General features: G+C 29.8%; 1 long non-coding RNA gene across 2 annotated transcripts in view; it reads left to right on the plus strand.

Moving 5' to 3' along the window:
- LOC129988897 (uncharacterized) overlaps positions 1–21,858 on the plus strand; it is a 185,757-nt gene extending 163,899 nt beyond the window's left edge. For both annotated transcript variants that reach the window (XR_008785698.1, XR_008785697.1), the window contains one exon: positions 21,731–21,858. This is a non-coding gene — a long non-coding RNA (uncharacterized LOC129988897). The remainder of the gene's footprint in view (positions 1–21,730) is intronic.
- The last annotated feature ends 441 nt before the right edge of the window (positions 21,859–22,299 follow it).

Genomic DNA, 22,299 nt, shown 5'->3' on the forward strand with positions numbered 1-22,299 from the left:
AAAAAAAGTTAAATAAACTTATTATAGTTTAGAAAGAAAATATTAAATTCCGACGGTCAAAATTTCATTATTAAAACAGTCATTGCGTTTCGTTTTTATTTATTTTTATATTTAAAACTGCAGAAATATCTGGAAGGTTATTTATTCTGTGTTTGGGAGATGCTTAAGTGAAGCATTTGATATTTTTCTCAAATAGGGCAAAACTTTCTAATATTGGATTATAAACAACCAAGAAATGCACAAATAATCCTTTTGGTTAGTCTGCCGAATTTTTAATATATTCGAAGAAAAATACTGAAAAGAATATATCTTCCGAACTTTAAGCATTTTTATCAAATTTTAAAAAATGATCATTCAAAATTTCAATTTTTATTTACTTGTATACTCCTTAATTTTTACTTAACTAGTTGATTTTGGTATACATAATTTCAGAAATATGATGACAATCATATTTTTCTGAGTGTAATTCATTTACTTTTGTCTAAATATCAAATAAAAAAATTAACTTCTCTTAAGTTTAATAGCTATAATTTTTGTTTCATTGTAAAATTACCAATCAAAATCATTTTTCAAGTATCAAAACATACATATTAAATTGTTCCTGGTTAAAAAATGGTTATAATGTCCATAAGAATAAAAACTTTCTCAGAATTTAAGGATGCATAAAAAACATTACCGTTCCTCAAAAATTCTATTTCAAAAAATTTCGATTGTGAATCCAAATTTTTTTCAGAATTTGTGGATTCCAAGATAGTATTATCGAACAACAAAATTTTTATTCTATAAGATTTCAGTCTCAAATCTTTTCGAATGCAAATTTTTACCGAACTTATGACTACAAGTATTTTTGATTGCTATAAGAACATAATTGTTTGCTCGAATCTGAGGATTCCTAGATAGCATTATCGAACAACAAAAATATTATTCAATCAGATTTCAGTCTCAGATCTTTTCGAATACAAATTTTTACCGGACTCATGACTACAAGTATTTTTGATAGCTATAAGAACATAATTGTTTCCCCCAATCTGAGGATTCCTAGATTGCATTATCTAACAACAAAAATTTTATTCTATAGGAATAAAAATTTTCAAATCTTTTCGAAGACAAATTTTTACCGGACTCATGACTACAAGTATTTTTGATAGCTATAAGAACATAATTGTTTTGTTATCGAACAACAAAAATTTTATTCTGTAAGATTTCAGTCGCAAATCTTTTCGAATACAAATTTTTACCGAACTCGTGACTACAAGTATTTTTGATAGATATAAGAACATAATTGTTTGCCCGAATTTGAGGATTCCTAGATAGCATTATCGAACAACAAAAATTTTATTCTATAAGATTTCAGTCTCAAATCTTTTCGAAGACAAATTTTTACCGGACTACAAGTATTTTTGATAGCTATAAGAACATAATTGTTTGCCCGAATCTGAGGATTCCTAGATAGCATTATCGAACAACAAAAATTTTATTCTATAAGATGTCAATCGCAAATTTTTACCGCGCTCATGACTACAAGCAGTTCTGATAACTATAAGGATATTACTGTTTGTCCGAATTCTTAAATTGAATTCTTAGATAATTTTATCCAGCCTCAAAACGTAATTTCTCCAACTGTTAAACTGCAAAGCGTTCTGAATATAGACCGTCTCTAGGGGTTTTTTTAAACCTCAAAGTCAGTTTTATAGAGAAGGTTGGTGGATTTTAAGATACGATGAATGTATAACAGTTTAAGCTCAAGTTATCTAAACTAAATTCGAAATCTCTAGGGGTTTTTTTTAAACTTCAAAGTCAGTTTTATAGAGAATGTTGGTGGATTTTAAGATACGATTAATGTATGACAGTTTAAGCTCAAGTTATCTAAACTAAATTCGAAATCTCTAGGGTTTTTTTTAAACCTCAAAGTCAGTTTTATAGAGAATGTTGGTGGATTTTAAGATACGATTAATGTATGACAGTTTAAGCTCAAGTTATCTAAACTAAATTCGAAATCTTTAGGGGTTTTTTAAACTTCAAAGTCAGTTTTATAGAGAATGTTGGTGGATTTTAAGATACGATTAATGTATGACAGTTTAAGCTCAAGTTATCTAAACTAAATTCGAAATCTCTAGGGTTTTTTTTAAACCTCAAAGTCAGTTTTATAGAGAATGTTGGTGGATTTTAAGATACGATTAATGTATGACCGTTTAAGCTCAAGTTATCTAAACTAAATTCGAAATCTTTAGGGGTTTTTTAAACCTCAAAGTCAGTTTTATAGAGAATGTTGGTGGATTTTAAGATACGATTAATGTATGACAGTTTAAGCTCAAGTTATTTAAACTAAATTCGAAATCTTTAGGGGTTTTTTAAACTTCAAAGTCAGTTTTATAGAGAATGTTGGTGGATTTTAAGATACGATTAATGTATGACAGTTTAAGCTCAAGTTATCTAAACTAAATTCGAAATCTTTAGGGGTTTTTTAAATCTCAAAGTCAGTTTTATAGAGAATGTTGGTGGATTTTAAGATACGATTAATGTATGACAGTTTAAGCTCAAGTTATCTAAACTAAATTCGAAATCTTTAGGGGTTTTTTAAACTTCAAAGTCAGTTTTATAGAGAATGTTGGTGGATTTTAAGATACAATTAATGTATGACAGTTTAAGCTCAAGTTATCTAAATTAAATTCGAAATCTCTAGGGTTTTTTTTAAACCTCAAAGTCAGTTTTATAGAGAATGTTGGTGGATTTTAAGATACGATTAATGTATGACAGTTTAAGCTCAAGTTATCTAAACTAAATTCGAAATCTTTAGGGGTTTTTTAAACTTCAAAGTCAGTTTTATAGAGAATGTTGGTGGATTTTAAGATACGATTAATGTATGACAGTTTAAGCTCAAGTTATCTAAACTAAATTCGAAATCTCTAGGGTTTTTTTTAAACCTCAAAGTCAGTTTTATAGAGAATGTTGGTGGATTTTAAGATACGATTAATGTATGACAGTTTAAGCTCAAGTTATCTAAACTAAATTCGAAATCTTTAGGGGTTTTTTAAACTTCAAAGTCAGTTTTATAGAGAATGTTGGTGGATTTTAAGATACAATTAATGTATGACAGTTTAAGCTCAAGTTATCTAAACTAAATTCGAAATCTCTAGGGGTTTTTTTAAACCTCAAAGTCAGTTTTATAGAGAATGTTGGTGGATTTTAAGATACGATTAATGTATGACAGTTTAAGCTCAAATTATCTAAACTAAATTCGAAATCTTTAGGGTTTTTTTAAATCTCAAAGTCAGTTTTATAGAGAATGTTGGTGGATTTTAAGATACGATTAATGTATGACAGTTTAAGCTCAAGTTATCTAAACTAAATTCGAAATCTCTAGGGGTTTTTTTAAACCTCAAAGTCAGTTTTATAGAGAATGTTGGTGGATTTTAAGATACGATTAATGTATGACAGTTTAAGCTCAAGTTATCTAAACTAAATTCGAAATCTCTAGGGTTTTTTTAAACCTCAAAGTCAGTTTTATAGAGAATGTTGGTGGATTTTAAGATACGATTAATGTATGACAGTTTAAGCTCAAGTTATCTAAACTAAATTCGAAATCTCTAGGGGTTTTTTTAAACCTCAAAGTCAGTTTTATAGAGAATGTTGGTGGATTTTAAGATACGATTAATGTATGACAGTTTAAGCTCAAGTTATCTAAACTAAATTCGAAATCTCTAGGGGTTTTTTTAAACCTCAAAGTCAGTTTTATAGAGAATGTTGGTGGATTTTAAGATACGATTAATGTATGACAGTTTAAGCTCAAGTTATCTAAACTAAATTCGAAATCTTTAGGGGTTTTTTAAACCTCAAAGTCAGTTTTATAGAGAATGTTGGTGGATTTTAAGATGCGATTAATGTATGACAGTTTAAGCTCAAGTTATCTAAACTAAATTCGAAATCTCTAGGGGTTTTTTTAAACCTCAAAGTCAGTTTTATAGAGAATGTTGGTGGATTTTAAGATACGATTAATGTATGACAGTTTAAGCTCAAGTTATCTAAACTAAATTCGAAATCTCTAGAGTAATGATAATCCAAAAATGGACTCAACAGGATATGGAAAATTTATCTATCATCTTGTATGTTTTGTGAATATTTGTAAGGATCTACTGTAGGTGTATTCGACACAACTTCATTGAAAACTAAATACGGAATAGCCTTTTTTGGAAAGGTTTCGCTTACAAACGTCTCAAAAGAGTCGTGGTAATCTTGTAAAAGTAATATATTTAATGAAAATTTGATATTGAGCTAACATGTATTTTTATTATTCATAATTCGCCCTTGTCTGAATTTCCTAAGTTTTAATATTTCTTTTTTGAAAACATTAATATCCAGATATATTCCAGTTCAATAATTTTATTAAAAAATTAATATATTTCTTCATTCAGTTATGTAAGGGAATGAAGACATTTTTTTTTTTTTATTTTCTTGTATATGTAGTATAGAGAAAGTTTTATAAACATAAAACAACTTCGAATTCGGGAATTTGACCAATCTCACGTTTAAGACCTCCATGAGTTCTTTTTTTTTTTTAACATATTTTTAGAAAAAAAAAAAAAAAATATTGAAATCTTTGTCTGTGACAAAGATAACTCAAAAACTCCTTGATGAAATTTAGTATACGGTCTTTATAACAAATTTATAGATTTCTATCTAATTTTAAGAAAAATCCGTTCTGAGGAAGTCTGTTTGTACGGCTGTTCGAATATAAGTTAGCTCGACAATTATAAAATGAAGAGTGTACTATGGATAAAATTCGCAGATTTAGCATCTGTAGTGTAGACCTCTATAATTAACTACAGGTTAACCTTCTGTCGGTCTGTATTTACAGAAATATATAAACGTGATAACTCAAAAACGCAGTGACTTAAATATGCTATGGGATTTTGTGACTACAAGTGCAGTTTTGTGTCAAATTGTTGGTTCAATCGGTTGGGAAAAACACCTCGAAGACACAAATTCTATTTCCGATACGCCATCTCGCCAAATATCACACGATTCATTCAATGAAAAGTTGAATTGAAGCCAAACAATGTTATGCCAATATCGTGCAAGTCGTTCCGTGGGACGTAAGAGTATGCGAGAAATTTTGTGGGAGACTAATTCCACTAATTTTAATTCTTGCATTAAACAATGATATGGCTCTTAGAGATTTGAGGAGACAAATCTGTCTACACGTAGAAGAAAATTCTGTTTCTGTATCAAAGTTGCTTTTTTTAATGATTTTTTATTGGCTTTTTATTGAATTATTTTTACTGCCAATTGTGAATATATTTCTTTATACGCTCAGTTATGCAAAAAATAATTGGATATAAAAATTCTAATAGGGTACGATTATTATTTTTAAAATGCAATGCTATTCTTATTATGAATATTAATTCTCAGAAGAGAAAGAAATAGAACATAAAACTTTCTCATATATCATTATTAACAAGGAGTCCACATTAAAAAGAAAATGGATTTAATAAAATAAAATAAATTATAACAATCTTAATAAATTATTTATGAATGCCCTTGAGCAGTTTTATCATTAAGTTCTACCTACGCAGTTTTGAAGTCTTTGACTCTATGAGAACCAACAAGAATGGCACTTCTGGAACCCAAATTAGCTCACTAAAAGCGTGATTACTTCGAAAATTAGCCAACTGAAAAACAACGTGATTATTCCATTAACTCCTCATGATCACATCTTTTTCTTTTCTACAAAAAAATTAAACTTTGTCCTCAAAGTCCACGAACAACCACCACAAAACGCATAAAAACTTCTTTAATGAGGCACGATTATTAAAAGAATTCCCTGTTTCGATAAGGCGAAAAAAGCTCAAATTAGAGTGTCCTATCCTCACAGATTGCCTCTAATGATTTAATCGTAGATGACCCTAATGACCTCTACAAAAATTAGAGATAACGACTGGTAACCTATGGCAAAATGAACGTGATGGTATTCGGGACGGACTTGGGACCATATAAAGTAAAATGAAGAAGCACAACAGAAAAGTTGATTTCTTTCTTTTTTTTTTCCCCTTCTTGTTCACAAACATTTCAACCCCCAAATGTACCATTACGGACGTCTTTAAGGAAAAAGATAAGTAAAAGGCAAAGAACAGAAAAACGGGAAAGAGGTGACATTTGGCCACTGGCTTTTGGAGCCCATATACCCACCAACCTGTAATTTCAAGATCAGTGGGGGTCAAGCGGACTAGCTCGAATTCACAACCGGTCATCAAGAAAGAGAGGGGGTCATTGTGGAGAAAAGTTTTTAAAAAAAGAAAAAAGAAGAAAAAGATGCCTGGCGCATACTCTCCTGCGGTCATTACCAAGTAGTCCTAATTGCAGAGGTACGTGAATTTACTGTCCATGCCGGCGCCGTAGTTAAGTCTCAGTTCATTTTTAGAAAAAGAAGGAAAAAAGAAAAAAAAAAAAAAAAAAAGATGTGCTGAAAGAAAAAGATTTTTTTCTTTCCTACTTTTTGCCGAATGTTTTCAAGTTTAATTTGTTTTTCTTTACTTTATTAACAGTTATTTCGTCATTTTTTTAAGTGCAATTTGACTTAATGCACTACAATCAGATTCGGCTCTATTGATCCAAAATTAAAGCTTAAATGAAAAATGTGCATTCAGGTATTCATTACATAAAATGATTATAATTTCGAATGCAATATTTGAGCAATAAGAAAAATCTTTAAAAAAACAATGAATGAATTAATTTTTTTGAGGTACTTTTTAAGAAAATATTTTTCTGGTGCATTTCAAAGAATATATTTTGATATCTTTCAAAGAATTTGTAGCATAGCCTAATAATGATTAAATAACGCTTGTTTAAGAAAGTTTTGTTTCGAAGTGATTCAATATATGAATACTGCATTAATTAAAAACTTTATAATATATTGCGTTAATTATAAACTTTATATTTTTATTGGTAAGTAAAACATTTTTAAGTCCCCTATGTAATCATTTAATAATAAATTTTCTATTTAATAATAAATAATCTTATACAAATATTAATGGTCTAATATTAATGAAAATTTCTCTAGGATTTATAAGATGTGACTAGTTTTGAATTTTGATATAATTGTATGAAAAATATTCAGAAATAAATGAGTATCAATGATTTAGGTATATTCGACGATGATGATGATGTCGTGTCAGCGTTACCAAGGAAAGCAGGTGCAGTACCTTCTGAGGGGTATATTCGATACAAAATGCATTGCATCGAGTATATAATAATATAATAATAAACTGAAAGATATAAATTTTCCTAACTTAACATCTTCGTTGAGTGCCCTTATGACTAAAAATATCTATTAATTTAAAGTGATACATTTAATATATTTTATAATTACACAAATTTTAGCTACACTACTTACTTTTAATTGAATAGTAGTCAAAAATACATACCGAATACAATTGTTTTAGTTGATATGTTAAAGGATATTGATAATTACTTAATACATATCACGTAACAATTCCTAGTAACTTATTAAACAAAGCTAACGTGAGATATAACTCAATTTTTAAATAAAATCATTAAAAAAAGTTATGTTATTTAATAAAACCGAATTTAAAAATATATTCTACCTGAAAGTGCCTAACTTTTACTCAGATTTCCTTAAAGAAAACTTAATATTTAAAATTAAAAGTAACTGAAAATAGATAGAAACATTTGATTTTAAAGCTGAACATAATTTTTAAACAATTTTTATTGCTATACATTCCCTGCTTTTATGAATTCATTTACGATAAAAATATAGTGATGCAAGAAATATTCTTAAAATCGGAAATATTTAAATCAGCACATTATTTTATCTATATAAATGCTAGAAGAATAATTTTAAATGCAAAAGAAATATTTATAATGTCTGCTTGTCCTCTGGGACAGTGAGAATTCCAGTTTTCAGTGTTTTACCTTATCAAAATAAGTATTGAAAAGTAGCAGCTTCTAAAAATTTGCCTGGGATTATTACTTAGAATAAGTTGAATGTTTTAGTCTAAATAGGATAGTATTCTTTCATATTAGAATAGACATATACAATTTCTTTATCCCTGATAAAATATAAGAAAGAAATCACAGTCCTGAAATTTTCTAGGGATGCTAAGATTTATTTATTTTAAATATATCTGAAATTACTTCTTCGTAAAATGTTGTTTCTTCAAAATAATGTTAAGAATCAAATTTCTTTTTATCTATTTATTTCAGACTTTTTATCTTGATTTTTATAATATTTTATTATATTTTTCTTATACAGTTACAGATTTGCATAACAGCAGACTAAACAGAATTGAGCGCGACTTTTTCTTTATTTATTGTAAAATCAAACCTTTAAAAAATGAAAATTATTTCTTAAATATATCTCAATAATTTTCTTTTCAAGGCATTATTCCGAAAATATTGAAAAATGTTTTTTAAATAATAATAATAAACTAAATCCTACTAGAAAATATCAGAAGTTTCTGCAAATCATAGGTTCAAATCTCATTATTTCTTTAGTCATTTGTGATTTTTATGTCAAATCTTAAAAACTTATGATTTTTTTTTCATCCGCTTTTGAGGAGGCTTTTATGTTTAAATACAGAATTAAACATAATATCAAAGGTAAGAAGGAATTATCGTCCCAGAAATTTGAAGGAATAAGCATCTTTGGAAAACATAAGTATTTGACATCGTGGAAATATTCAAATCCAATGAGAAAATACTTATCAAATATCAAGTAAAATCAAATAAGAAAAATACTTATCAAATATCAGATAAAATCAAATAAGAAAATTATTTATCAAATATCACGTAAAATCAAATAAGAAAAATGATTGTATCAAGCAAAATCAAATAAGAAAATACTTATCAAATATCAAGTAAAATCAAATAAGAAAGATACTTATCAAATATAAGGTAAAATCAAATAAGAAAAATACTTATCAAATATAAGGTAAAATCAAATAAGAAAATATAAAATATCAGACAAAATCAAATAAGAAAATGCTTAACATATATCAGGTAAAATCAAATAAGATTCATACTTAACAAACTAAATTACTAAATTCTGAACGTTCAAGTGATAATTTTTAAAATTCTTCATTGATGCTTGAATAAAGATAAATATTTACTAGTGAAGATGCCAATATTAGCAAAATTCATAAACAATTTAATATAAGAAAATATAATCTTTAACAAGTAAATATTTCAAAATATATCATTTTTTTTTTTTCATTTAAGTGGCATTTGCAAATTCTCCTTTGATAGCTGAATAAAGAGCAATATCCAATACGAGAAAATAATAATTGGTCTAATTCAGACAATGAAAATTCTCAATAAACAAATGTATTTCAGAAAATTTCATTCTGCTCGTTCAAATTATAGTCTTGAAAAATTTTCTTTGGTGTTTTAATAAAGATAAATATCTACTAATAATAATGCCAATATTAACAAAATTCATAAACAGTTTCATTTAAGCAAAAATAATCGTCAATAAGCAACTATTTCAAAATATACTTTTTCTTTTTTTTCATTTAAGGGAAATTTGAAAATTCTTCGTTGATAACCGAACAAAGAGCAAAATCGAATGCGAGAAAATCATAACTGATCTAATCCGAATAAACATAATTCTAAGCAAACAAATGTATTTCAGAATATTGCATTCTACTCGTTCAAACGATAATTTTGAAAATTCTTCACCTATATCAGAGTAAAGTGAAACAACTTTTTATATTTCAAACAAAAGAAATTAATAAACAGCATACACCCAGCAATAATAACCTCAACAAACGAATTATTGCCACTCTTCTTATTTAAGGGATAGTTTTGAAGATTCTTCTTTGATCCTTGAATAAAGACAAATATCTTTTCTTGGCACTTTCAGTATGGGAAGGTCAAAACGATCTATTCAGGGCAATGATAATTTTCAGCAAAGGAATGTACTTCAGAATGCATCATTCAGCTCGTTCAAGACATAATTTCGATCATTCATCTTAAATATCGAAATAAAAAGAAACATATTTTAACTGTGGTACCAGTCTTAGAAATTCATGAATGACATCATCAAAGCAATTATAAATAACAAATAAGCTAATTTCATAATGGGCTATTCTGCTCATTAAAGCAATATTTCAGAAGGTGTTTTTTTTTTCTCTTTCATACCCAAAAGAAGAAAAATATCTACTGATAATACTTCTATGATCAGAGAATTCATATATGATTAAATCCAAACAATTATAATCTTCAATAAAAAATGTATTTCAAAATATTCTGCATGGTTAAGCAATATTTTTCTACATGCTTCCTATATTTCTCTCTGTTTATGTAGATTGGCTTTCAACACGATAGACAATTTGTCTTACATCTATTAAATTTAGCACAAATATACTTTCGGTAGAGGGAATGTACACCTCAGAACGATTTTTTAATACTTACTGGAATTTTAAGGAATTAAACATAAACTGAAATTAATACTTTTTTTTCTATAGCTACTGCAAGTAATGTAACATAAAAGTGATTTTAATACCATCTTAAAACATTAAGTGCCAGTAAAATTGCCTTCTTACTTGGACCAATTTAGTTGCAATAAAATTATTTCTCTGATTCTAATTTATATTTAAATATATTTTTACGTATATTTCCTCGGCTTGCAATCAAACTAAAATCATTTTCAAAATAACAATAAATATTTCATCTTATATTTTCCTTTTAGTTATTGTGGGCTAAAGTATTTAAATTTCAACCATTTTCCGTATTGAATAGATCTCTGCAAAAGCAATCCTTTTAGCAAATTTTTGAAATTTTTATAATTCTGAGGTGATTTAAAATGATTTTATTTAAAAAAGGAGAAATCCTGTAACATTTTTAAAATTCTTTCATTTTCTAACCTTGTTGATTTCTTCAGCTGTATAATTGGACATATCGAAATAAATTGATTCTTTTCTAACTATTTTTTTTTATTATACCAAATAACTTTTTATTGAACATACCTCTGAGATATTGCGCAAATTATGAAATATATTCAGTACTACTCTTCAGAGCTGAATTATTCTACTTTTTATCATATTTTTTATGAACATACTTCGATTCATCAAATATGTGAATGAATTGGTTGCACTTTATTGTTTACCATTTTAAAATTAAAGATTAAAGGATTTTGAATAAAGAAAGAGTTTTGTATAATGAATGTAATTTTGTAGGGTTTCAAATTAGTATGAATTTCTTGTCTATCAAAATTTGAAGTTTAAAATAATGTTTTGAGAAAACTTGTAAGACTAATTTACGTATAAAAGATTTAATTGAAATTTTTGAGGAGATGTAATAGCGGAGAGCTAGTTGGTCATCAAAGATTGTTAGCTTATCTATATAAATAAAGATATCTTATGAATACTTCCATACTTAAAAGTAAGCCCTCTTTCTACTTAATTTAAGCAATTATAACCTTTGCCAAACACGCATTTCTGAGTATGCCATTCTTTCTTTCAAATGATATCTTTCAGGATGCTTTCTTTATATCCAGATACAAAAAGATATATTTTAAGGATACTTCTAAGATGAGAAATAACCGCTCATAAAGGTTCGCTCCTCCACAGAAGTTTTATGCATTTGCCCTACATTTTCCCCAACTTCAAACGCAAACTTCTCAAAAAACAACACCAAAAAAAAATGGATGCAAAACTTAGAATAAGAAATGACAAAAATCCCTAAATCTTTCCTCTATCCAACTGAGACTTTAAAAGAGGCGGGGAAAAAAAAAAGAAGAAAGAATCTTCTTCTACCTAAAAAATTCCCTCTGTTTGTGCAAGAAATCTGCTGTGACTTGACGCTTTTTTCTCTTATGTCCTCCCAATACCCCTTTACAGCATCTTTTTCTCACTTTTTATTGTTATTATTTATAGCGGTACACGGTTTCGAACTTTGATTCGATGATATTTATGCAGGATTGCCAACAACTCTTGCTGGATTGCTTTAGTCGCCCCTGGGGCAAAACGAGTCATGCGCCGTAGGAATTTTTCTCCACCCCCCAGCCCCCTCTTATTTTTTTGTTCCTCCGTCAACATTGTTTCCGATAATTCGATTTATTTGTCAAATTTGTCGTCGGATAACATTCCATATCATATTTTTCGGTGTCAAACTTATTTTTCTAAAGAGTGGCGATATTGGATTTTTATTAGACTCACTTCTTCCAATTCTGTAATTTTTCTTCCTAACCTTGCTTTGGCTCTGTAGTTTCTCCAAATGCGCTAACAAGCAGTAGTTTCGCAATTGTAGACGATTTTTTTTTCTTCCAGATGTAAGTTCTTTCACTTTATCGTATTACCAAGATTTTTCTCAAGTCGTTTGGAAGCCAATAATCGAATTGAAGGAATTTTTCAAATGGCATACATATAGAAAAGCAATGAAGCATTTTAATTCGCTTAATAATATACTATATGCCTTATATATCTGTATTTTTTTCAAATAGGACAATCTAGCCAATATTTTAAATCAAAAACAGTTATTATATTATTGATGCTGCTTCTGTAAATTTAATATTCCAAATAGGATTTGAAGCATTTTAGTATGATCAAGTAGAGTGAGATTAGGAATATTATAATAGAATATCACAATATAACTAAAGACTGTATATTTTATACAAATTCATGATACATAATTTCCCTTTTTTATGTTCCTGGATTCGTTTATCATTTTCGGATATAACACCATTATCTTATAGCAATAAATGAAGACAACCGATATGAAGCATTTTAATACGCTTAATCAAGTACTACATACCTTTAATATGTGCACTGCTTTAAAATAGGGCAATCGATTCAATACTTTGAATCAACAACGGTTATTATATTATCGATGATATATTCTGTTAATGGAATATTCCTAAACGAACTTGAGGCATTTTAGTATATCAAGTATAGTGAAAATTGGAATATTAGAATATCACGATATAACTACAGACTGTCTGTTTAATCCAAATTCATGAACCATAATTTCCCTTTTTTATGTTCCTGGATTGGTTCATCATTTTCGGATATAACACCATTATTTTATAACAATAAATGATGTTAACATCAATGCAGCATTTTAATTCGCTTGATAATATATTATATACCTTAAAAAAATGTTCTCAAATAGGATAATCGATCCATTATTTTAAATCAACAGCATTTATTCTATTGTTGATGCTGCTTCTGTTGATAGAATGTTCCAAATTGGACTTGAAGCATCTTAATACGATCAAGTATAGTGAGATTAGGAATATGATATTAGAATATCACAATATAACTACCGATTTTCTGTTTCTTCCAAATTCATGAAAAATAATTTCTTTTTTTTTTTATTTGAAGTATTTGTTTATCGTTTCTGGATATAACGCATTATCTTATAACAATAAATGATGATAACAGCAATGACGTATTTTAATTCGCTTCATAATATACTATATGCCTTAAATTTGTGGACTTTTTTCAAAAAGGACAATCGAGCCAATATTTTAAATCAACAACAGTTATTATATTATTGATGCTGCTTCTGTTGATAGAATATTCCAAATAAAACTTGAAGCATCTTAGTATGATCAAATATAGTGAGAATAGAAATGTTATATTAGAATATCACAATATAAACTTCTTTTCTTCTTGTACCGGCTGTTTGTTTTATTCAAATTCATAAAAAAATCTCCCTTTTTTTCTGTGCCTAAATTTGTTTACACTTTCTGGATATAATATCAGTATTTTATAACAAAAAAATTATATATATAATTTTCATTTTTTCATCAATCGTCTGCCTGTTTTATTTGACTTAAAATAGAATTCCTTTTGTAATGTATATATGAATTTCAGGCAGGTTTATCATTTTCGAAAATAACACAATCATATTATAACAATATAGTATTTATTTATTTATTTTTACTTTTTGTCTATCTGTTTTATTCGCCTCTACAAAATAAAATTTTTCTAATATAATTTCCTTGTATTTGAGAAATTTTTATCACTGTTCGAACTGATATGATGATTGATAATATTATATTATTGATGAGAATTTTCAATTTTTGACTTAGCAAACTTACTTAAAACTTTTTCTGTATTATTAATGATTATGCTATTATTACATCTATTTAATAATTACATCCAGTTTTTTTGAGAAATTTGAGTTTGAAATTGGAGAAAATGTAGCAAAGACTTAAAACTTATATGGAGGAACAAGCCTTTATTAATATTAGCACTCTTTATTATTACAGATTTCTCTCTCGGAATATCCTTAAAATGTATCTTTCCGCATTTGGAGCCTTTATGATTATCATAACTATTTATTATTAAACAGATTTCTATCTCGGAATATCCTTAAAATGTATCTTTCCGCATTGGAGCCTTTATGATTATCATAGCTATTTATTATTAAACAGATTTCTATCCTGGAATATCCTTAAAATGTATCTTTCCGCATCTGGAGTCTTTATGATTATCATAACTATTTATTATTAAAGAGATTTATATCTCGGAATATCCTTAAAATGTATCTTTCCGTATCTGGAGCCTTTATGATTATCATAACTATTTATTATTAAACAGATTTCTATCTCGGAATATCCTTAAAATGTATCTTTCCGCATCTGGAGCCTTTATGATTATCATAGCTATTTATTATTAAACAGATTTCTATCCTGGAATATCCTTAAAATGTATCTTTCCGCATCTGGAGCTTTTATGATTATCTTAACTATTTATTATTAGACAGATTTTTATCTCTGAATATCCTTAAACTGGGTCTTTCTGTATGTGGATATAAAAGAATCATATTGAAATATATCATTTGAAGGAACAAATTGTCATACTTAGAAATATGTGTGTTTGTCGGAGGTTATAATTACTTGAATTAAATTGGAAAAAAAGGATTATTTCTCACCTTGAGAATATTCTTAAAATGAAATTTTTTTATTTAAATATACTAGCCATCTTTGGCGACCAACTGGCTCTCCGAAATTATTACTTGCGAAAAATTTTAATTATATCTTTTATAGTAGATTAGCTTTAAAGACTTTCTCAAATAAAATTATTAAACTTCATATTTTAATAAGACATAAAATAAATACAAATTTAATGCTTTTCATATTCGTATCCATTGTACTAAGCACTAACTTCAACTAATCCATTGACATGTCAGATGAATTGAAGCATGTTCATAAAAAATACAGAAATAAAAAGCAGAATAATTCAAAACTAAAGTATAAAACTGAATATATTTCATAATTTAAATGATACCTGAGAGGATTGTTCAGTGAAATCATTTTTATTTTCAGGAAGTTTATAATTTTTGGGTATAGTAAATTGGCCTGATTTTCTTTCATCCCTTTCTTATTTTAGCATTTTTTTGAATTCATTACTTTTTACTTAATTTACCTAAGAGAAAGAATGCCCAAAAAAAAATCTATCATAAATCTACTCTCTAGGGAATTAATTTTTTTCGCCAAAGAATTGGATTAAATGTCTAATATTTAACAGATTCCTATTATTTGTTATAAAGCTGTTTTATATTTATTATTCTTTTGTAATAATTACATTGCGATTCTTTTTCTATTTATTATTACAAAACAATCTTTTCTTGATTTATCGTCTCTTTTATATAAAACAAATTTGAATTATTTATTTTTTTTATAATTTTCCTTTTCATAAAGTAAAATTATCATTATTGGACTTCGCAAAACTGCCTAAAACTTTTTATATCACTTTTTTGCTTTATAATATTTTGTTTTTAATTAACATTTCGTTTTAACTTTAAAACATTTCCCAAATATTTCATCGAAACCCATACCTGCTGAGCCACACATTTATGTTTTTAAGAGCGCTATTAATAGCTCAGGGGAGTATCTCTATTAAAACGGTTCGTGTACGCATTGAAAAGAACATACGCAAGGCAATTAAAATAACATGGCTTCAATGTTAGGCAACTTGGTGACATCATAGACATAAAGTTATATCAAAACGATTTATGTGAAATTAATATTAATCAATATTATTAATAAGCAGTTTGACGTCAAAATCAACTAGTACATAATATTGTTAACGGCCTCAAGTTCGTATAATTATTTCTATTAATAATTGAAGAAGATTTATATGTATGCCTGCTAGCGCTGCGCAGGCAAAACTGTTTGACCTAAAGATGCCAAATTCTGATAGACAAAAATATAAATCTCAATAAAATCTGTTTTTTTTTTAATTTTTATAAAACTTTTCAAAATTGAATAAATTTTAAATTTTTAAGAAGATTTGCTTAGTTTATCCCATATAATTTTAAAAAATTAAACGTTTTCCGCTTTTAGCAATAACATAAAAAAATATAATTACTCAAAAAAGTAATATTCTAATTTATGCCAAATTATGTAGCATACTATTTTTTTCTGAATTTTGAAATTAAAAAAATTCTTTTTTTTATTTTAAAATTGGTTTGAAATATTTGATTATTTTATCATATTATTCATCGCGGGATTTTCTACGATTATTGAAAGCTAAAGAAGAAGGATTAGGTTTATTTTGTTCGTAATTTGATAAATAAGAAAGTAACGTTTCAATACCATGAATATTAATCAAATAACTACCCTTTTTAATGGGGCTTTGATGTTCTTAATATATTTGGAAGTTCATGGGCACAGTAAACAGAACATGTGTAAGGCTATTAAAACAACATGTTTTTATATTGCTGATATCAAGTTATGTATAAGAGATTTAAGTGAAATTAAACATTGTGGGATGTTTTAGTGGAGAAGGTTGCAAATTGGGATAGTTAAGTTACATCCACACATAAAGAATGAGCGACGACTTTTTTTATATAAAAATAAACATCTTTTAATTTTTAACGCTAACACATCGACAGACAACAGATTTTTGTGAAAGACCGGAATTCGCACACTTCGCTAAGAATTCTTTTTAATTCGCACAGCTTGCGCGCTTGATCGTAGATAACTGCTTCGTACTTCCGGTGCGCAGTTAGGAAAATAGTTTTTCGAATACAGTCATTTTGATGGAAGCAGGATCGCCACAGTACTCCCCCCTCTAGTAGTGCAGCAGGCACTGAAGTTAGAGGTAACGAGTGTTGAAGCGAACTCGTCGGCCAGATCTGGTCACATAAGGTACTGGAGTAGAATTTGTAGGTGACACAGGACTCGATGGAGACAGTTCAGGTACTGGTTTTGGTGAAGTCGGAACTGCAACTGGTGGTGATATTGCTGGTGCAGAGGACTGGTGAGAGTTCTCGAAGAACGCAGGCTTTAAGCGATCAATGTTGATCGTGGACTGTTTGCCGTTCTTTTCAATTGTGAACATTTTATCAGTTCGTTTGAGTACGAGGTATGGTCCATCGTATGGCGCTTGTAAAGGTTTTTTAACAGCATCGTGGCGCACGAACACATGTGAGCAAGTGTCCAGAGCTGGATGAACGAATACTTTCTTGGTGTCATGAGGTGCAGTAGCAACAGGTTTAAGTTGATCCATCAAGGTCCGTAAATTTATTAGGAACTCATGAGGCTCGACGTTAATTGAAGGGGATTCAAAAAATTCTGATGGTAGTTTAAGGGTTGAGCCATAAACTAGTTCGGCCGATGTGCACTGTAGATCTTCTTTTAATGCGGTTCGGAGTCCGAGCAAAACCAAAGGAATTGATTCGGTCCATTTCGTAGATGCATGACATCGGAGGCTTTGTTTAAGAGATCGATGGAATCGCTCGACTATTCCATTGATTTTTGGGTGGTATGGGGTCGTTCGGATCTTTTGGACACCCAAGAGTTTGCTGAGCAAAGAAAACAAGTTGCTTTGGAATTGTCGTCCTTGATCTGTCGTGATTATTGAAGGCAAACCGAAGCGTGAGATCCAATGAGTTATGAATGCACGCGCAACAGTTTCAGCAGAAATATCAGGAATGGGAATTGCCTCAGGCCATCGTGTGAAACGATCTATGCAGGTAAGTAGGTATCCGCAATTGTTTGAAGGTGGAAGAGGTCCTACGAGATCTAGATGAACATGATCGAATCTGGCTGCAGGTAATTGAAAAGATTTAAGAGGACTATTGGTGTGTCTAGCTATTTTAGATTTTTGGCAATCTAGACATGAACGGGTGAAATTTGAAATGTCCTTTTGCATGGACGGCCAAAAGAATCTCTCTGAAATCAAATGTTTAGTGGCACGGATACCTGGGTGGGAAATATTGTGCAAAGATAGAAAAACTTTCTTTCGGAAAATTTCTGGGACGTAAGGTCTAATTTTGTTTTGCTTGACATCACAGTAAAGTTTAGATGAATTGGGGTCGGTTGAGAGAGGTTTTAAACAAAGTGACAGTTCATTCTTTGCCAAAATAGTCTGAAGTTCTTCATCAGATGCTTGTGCTTCCGCCATGGCAGAAAAGTCTATTTTTGGTAACTGTATTTCATTAATACGAGATAAGGTATCAGCTACAACGTTTTTTGAGCCCGATACGTGCCTGATGTCGGTGCTGAATTGTGCAATGAAATCAAGGTATCTTAGTTGTCTTGGAGAAGAAGAGTCAGATTTTTTGGTGAAAGCAAAAGTAAGAGGTCGATGATCTGTAAATATTATGAAATTTTGGCCTTCCAACAAGTGTCGAAAATGTTTGATAGTTGCATATATCGCCAAAAGTTCCCTATCATACGTACTGTATTTACGTTCTGAGGGCGTAAGTTTTCGGGAATAAAATGCTAGAGGTTGTTGACCATTAGACGTAGTTGTATGGAGGACAGATCCGATGGCTGAGTCTGAAGCATCAACCATGATAGATAATTGCTGGTTAGGTGAATGGAAGTTCAAAGTAGCTGCATTTGCAATATCAGATTTGCATTTTTCGAAAGCTTCTGTAGTGAGGTCAGTCCAAGGAACAAGTCGCTTATCATTCTTTTTAGAGTTTTTTAAAAGTTCGTGTAGGCTAGCTTGAGTCTGAGCGGCATGAGGCAAAAATCGACGGTAAAAATTGAGCATGGCCAAGAAACGCTTTAGCTCAGATATATTTTGAGGTTTGGGAAAATCAGAAATGGCTTGAACTTTTTCCGGTAAAGGTTTCACGCCTTCAGATGTAATTAGACAACCTAGAAACTTTACCGATTGCTTCCCAAGGACGCATTTTGAAGGGTTTAGTTTCAATCCGTGCTGAGATAATCGTTCAAATACTGTTTTTAAATGTTGTTTGTGCTGTTCTACATTATTTGATGCAATCAGTATGTCATCAAAATAAGGAATGCAGAAATCTAAATTTGACAAAACTTGATGTATATAACGTTGAAAGGTTTGTCCCGCGTTTCTTAAACCAAAGGGCATATAAACATATTCAAAAAGACCAAATGGGGTTGTGATTGCTGTTTTTGGAATGTCCGCTGGGTTAATCGGAATTTGATGATAAGCTCGGATCAAATCCAGGGTGGAGAAAATGGTTTTATTGAAAAACATTTGAGTGCAATCTTGAATATGAGGAACTGGGTATCTATCAGGAACGGTAATTGAATTTAAACGACGGTAGTCGCCACACGGTCTCCATTCTCCATTAGACTTTTTCACCATGTGTAGAGGACTTGCCCATGGGCTACTAGAAGGACGGATAATACCTTGAGACATTAAAAATTCAAATTCCTGACGTGCAATTTTTAGCAACTCGGGAGATAAGCGACGAGGTCTCGAAAATACTGGTTGACCAGTTGTTTCAATAAAGTGATGTATTTTAGTTGATACTTTGCTTTTTGTTGGTTGAGATGGATTAGTGAGGTCTTGGAATTGCGATAAAATGTCATAGAATTCTGAATCACCAAGCAAAATGGATATACCAGAAGTTAATGAATCTGTGTTTGCATATTTGCCTTGAGTGGTTAATTTAGTTATGCCATCAATCAAACAACCACTTTTAACATCAACCAAAAGATTATAGTGTTTTAAAAAATCAACACCTATAATTGGTTGGTTCACATTTGCAATTATGAAAGACCAAGTAAAATTTCGCCGTAAATTTAAGTCTAGCGTAAGGCGTTTTTTACCAAAAGTAGCTATTTTTGTGCCATTAGCAGCTAAGAGGAGTAATTCATTAGAGGAATCAGCTTTTGGAGCATAATTGTTTGGTAAAACAGATACGTCTGTGCCTGTATCCACTAAAAATTTCCATTTACTAACTTTATCGGCCAGCATAATTCTATTAATTTTGCGATCGTGGCCAAGGCCAGTGGACGACCGCCGATTTAGTTTCCCGAATTCTTGAAAGAGCAAGGCAAACTACATTTTTTTGCTTTTGTGCCAAAATTTGTATGATAAAAGCAAATGCCATCAGCAGGTTCTTTATATTTTTTTAAGCGATCACGAGAGCAACTACGACTGTTTTTAAAAGGTCGATTTCTATTTCTGCTTTGAGAGGGTGATTGGCGCATTGTTGTAGTAAGCTCGCCAACTAAAGTCGTCAAATGGGCGACTTGTTTTTCAAGTTGGGCTATTTGATTATTCGAAGATTGAGGAGTAACGGAATTAATGTTTGAATGGCCAGCCAAATCATTTATTTTATCTGCAACTGATGCTAAACCAGCTAAATCTTCATTCAAAGCAGTTAAAATAGTTTGTGTGCTGTTTGGCAGTCTTCCGAGCCAAAGAGATTTTAAGAGTGGCTCGCCAACAGTATCGCCCGCCAATGTTTTCATACGAGCTAATAACTGAGATGGTCGTTGGTCGCCAAGTTCTAGGCCTTGTAGCAGCGTACGTATTTTCGAAGCTTCACTTTCAGAATGCAACTCAATTAAACGTTTTTTTAATGTTGGATATTTATCAGTATCAGGAGGTTTCAATATTATATCGCTTACACAATTCAAAATATCAGAATCAACTGCAGAAATAACGTGATTAAATTTTGTATCGTCAGCAGTAATTCCCGCCAAGGCGAATTGCGCCTCAAGTTGAACAAACCATAATGCAGGGTTAGCTTTCCAGAAAGGCGGAAGTTTGACGCCAACACGAGAAACTGTTGCGTCGTTGTTGGCGGAATTTGGAGTATCTCCTGGCATGTTTTATTCAAGAAATCAAAGGCACGTTATAAATATAATTTCACAAAACTGCTTTGAAATACGAAAATACAAATAATATACTGATAATCAGAGTAAATAATATGAAAATGCTAATCCAAATTATATAACAGAAGTTCCGATGGAAATTATTTAGGCTGTGAAAATAGAAACAATATTCAACGATACGCTTACCGCCATTAGGAAGAAATGCGCTATGGCGCCATTTAATGCATAAAGAAAACTGGGAAAGTTATCCTTTCACTTTTCGGGTCACCAAATGTGGGATGTTTTAGTGGAGAAGGTTGCAAATTGGGATAGTTAAGTTACATCCACACATAAAGAATGAGCGACGACTTTTTTTATATAAAAATAAACATCTTTTAATTTTTAACGCTAACACATCGACAGACAACAGATTTTTGTGAAAGACCGGAATTCGCACACTTCGCTAAGAATTCTTTTTAATTCGCACAGCTTGCGCGCTTGATCGTAGATAACTGCTTCGTACTTCCGGTGCGCAGTTAGGAAAATAGTTTTTCGAATACAGTCATTTTGATGGAAGCAGGATCGCCACAACATAATAAAACTATATAATAGTCAAAGACTTGTTGTAAAATTGTATTATCAGTTTCAAATTTTTACAAATATAGATGCATTTCTCTATGTTACCATTTTTCATTATGCTCATGTTTCATTATTTTTTTTTAGGTTCTCATGATTTAGGCGTTCAGAGAGGAGTTGAGATTGGTTAAAAGGAGTAAAGTCCGAAATTGGAAGAAAAAAGTTAAGGATGTTATTAAGAATTTACATATGTATAAGATTCTAATTATTTTGAGTGTTACTCTATGGCAATTATTCTTTTGTGACTTTTGATAAAAATAAAAAAAAATAGTTTCTTATGATTTTCTCATAAAGTAGATTTGGATTTTTTAAAATGCCTTTTTACATGCTGTGTTGATACATTTTAATTACTCAAACGCAGTCATTTTATATATTGTTTTTTTCAATGGAATATAAATTTGATTAGGTACAGCAGAAGTACTTTATTCCCGATTTCCTTGTATAATAACATATTATGAAACACTTTATGCTTCATAATACAATAAAGATAACACAATATCAATTTGAGGCAGTTTCCTTTCTGCATTTGCAATCAAACTGAATACAGATCATAGTAAAAAAGTCCATGCACCAAATTTCATTTGGTAAATTCTTTGCATTCTACTGTTATCGCATTCGCATACCGTAGACAGACGGTCAGCCCCGTGATGAAAAAT

This window comes from Argiope bruennichi, chromosome 10 (assembly GCF_947563725.1).
Source record: "Argiope bruennichi chromosome 10, qqArgBrue1.1, whole genome shotgun sequence".
NCBI classification, from domain to species: Eukaryota; Metazoa; Arthropoda; class Arachnida; order Araneae; family Araneidae; genus Argiope; species Argiope bruennichi.